Raw genomic sequence first — 2676 nt, 5'->3', positions numbered from 1 at the left:
GGGGGGTGCAACTACGAGCAGGCCAGGCTTGTCTAAGGGGACGTTAAATGTCCACTTTAAAACAAAACTAATTCCTCATGCTCAAGGTCGAGATTTGGTTAAAAATAGGAACCTGATGCTAATACTCTGCCACTTATGTACCACTACTGTCACTGTCAGCTAGCCGTGTGGGATTCCTCGGCCCTTGGTCAGCTGCAGATGTCCCGTGGTGGTCTCCGATGGCGCAGGTGACAGGCAGGTGAACTCACCCCCCCCCTCCCCGCCTGACGACAAGGGTATGGTGTCCCATGTTAGTCCACAGAGCTGGGGGATGGGACAAAGTGCGCGCCGGACTGTTGATAGTGAGGCTTAAGGCAGCAACTGTGGCTCTCATAAACAGTATAGGAAGACTATTGGTAGCTTTTAAACTCAAGGGGGCTCTCCCGAAAAATGCTGTTTTGAGAAAATCGAAGGTAAAGTTTTTGCACCTCGTTCAGTTTTTTTTTAAGACGAGGGGCTTTTTCTCTATAACCAAAAAAATATACACACCAATAAAACCAAACTTATCCTATAGGTAGGGCAATGCCCACTTTTGGTGAAGGTCAAGATTTCTGGAAACCCCCGAAATCTGGGTTAACCCGCTTGTCCTTAAAAGCGACCAATTTCAGATCGTGTAAGTGAAGCACTTCAGAATTGTAAATCATGTATTTACCACTGCACCAACTTTCTAAAATTCTGGACAGTGTTCACATTTATTACCCATACACTCTTTTGCATGTTACACGGGACTAATTAGATACTTATGTTTACTAAATGCTTCATTTAAATAAAATTATTAGGCTGTGACTCTTTTCCTATCTAGTTTCTCTTTGCTTTTTGCCTGTTTTAGTTCAAGTTCTAGTGCTTTGTACCCAAACTCGAACCAACTGAAAGTCACCCAGATCAAGATATGCCCGTCTCTGTTTCCTGATGAAATGACAAACTCAGACTCTATAATATACTTATCAATGTCGATATTGTTACAGTCTTTTAACAGTGTGGGTGGTTAGCGGGGACTCAGGTGTTGTTTGCTCCTTCTGTCCTATCAAACATATATTATCGTCCTTATCTTTATTTCTATTCTCTGTATATTCACCCCCAGTAACACCTCTAATATTTGACACTGTGGGTGGTTGGCGGGCGCTCTGATGTGGTTTGCTCCTTCTTTCCTATCAAACATCTATCGTCCGGATCTCTCCTCCTTCTTTTTTGCGTTTGTTACTCTCTTGTAACACCTCTAATCTTCGGCACTTATATGACCTTATTCTGTTGCAAGTGCCGCTATAATCTTACTAAAACTAAAACTAATCTTTGACACTTACATGACTCATGTGTATTGCTAGTGCTCGAAAACTGTCAATAAAAATAAACAAAGGATGTATTTATTTATCAGTTTCGATATCTTTTCAATCTTTTAGCTGTGGTAAGGAAAATGCATGTATGTACATTTTTCTATTTTGTTGCATGATCCGCCGTATTTTGGGGACCTGCCAGTGTGTTTTGGGGAGCTTGGTTTGAGGTAGAGCTGGGCGAAGGATCGATTCCGGAACCGATTCCCACGATTAATGCTAGCTACGGAAGAAAAGTTCCAACTCCTCTTTTACGTAAACCAACGGTAACCAGTTACTTTAATCATAAAAATCTTTTTTTTAAAATATATTTTTGAAAAATAAAAGTTGATGCTTCGTAGTGTTCCTAAATCAGGGTTATCCTTAATCCTGAAGATGTTTGAAGCCAACCAGGTAACCACCGGAAGAAATTACATCTTTAGAAAATAAGTAATTGGGTTCGGAGTCGATTCCTACGATTCCTAGCTTTCAATTTCAAGAACCTAGCCGCCCAGCACTAGTTTGAGGGAGAGGAGACAAAGAACAGAGAGGGGTGTGACGTTTTGAATATCAAATAACGTATTGTGGATTGTGAAGGTGGACTGTTCCTGCCTCTACAGCTTTGTCCCTTTGCTTTTTTAAAGGGTTATTTTTCTCTCCCCAAGCAAAGGCTTAACAGAAACTGCTCTCTGTATAATGCGGATAAAATGTCTCGTTGTAAGTTTTGTATATATTAAACGGGCGTATAGCCGGCTGTAAGGATTTGCACCTAATTCCTTTCTCATGACCTCTGGGAAGTTTACGTGTGTTTGTGTTTGGTGTTGTTGTTGTTGTTGTTTTTGTTGTTGTTGTTTTCAAGGGTTTCTTTCTTTGAGTTGTTTGTGTGTACGTGTTTTTCGTTGTCTTTTTCTTTCTTTGGATTGGTTTTGCCTTTATTTATTTTGGGGGTTTATCTTTGCTGTTTATTTCGTTTGCATTGGCTGAGGGGTGTTTTTGCATGTTGTTTTATACTTGTTTGTGTGTTGGTTGTTTGTTGTGTATTTTGTTTTTGTTTTTGGAGAGTTGGTGCTTTATGCGGATTATGGGGGCGTCAAAAGGGGGAAATAAGTCAGGCACGGACCATGCAGCAGACGTGAGCTGTAGAGTGCTCACAGCTCAGTGCTCAGAGCGCTCAAAGTGCCAGAGGCCCCCGGTGGGCTCCTGTTGCTTAGGGTCTCATGACGCAATTACAGCGGGATAGTTTTCACAGGCAGGTAAACTATGCTGTTTATGGGTGTGTGTGTGTGTGTGTGTATATATATATATAAGTTCAGGGACAACTGGTGGGGGG

Source organism: Aplysia californica, unplaced genomic scaffold (assembly GCF_000002075.1).
Source record: "Aplysia californica isolate F4 #8 unplaced genomic scaffold, AplCal3.0 scaffold00244, whole genome shotgun sequence".
Classification (NCBI taxonomy): Eukaryota; Metazoa; Mollusca; class Gastropoda; order Aplysiida; family Aplysiidae; genus Aplysia; species Aplysia californica.
The sequence above is the reverse complement of the archived record's forward strand: the minus strand, read 5'-3'. Positions refer to the sequence as shown.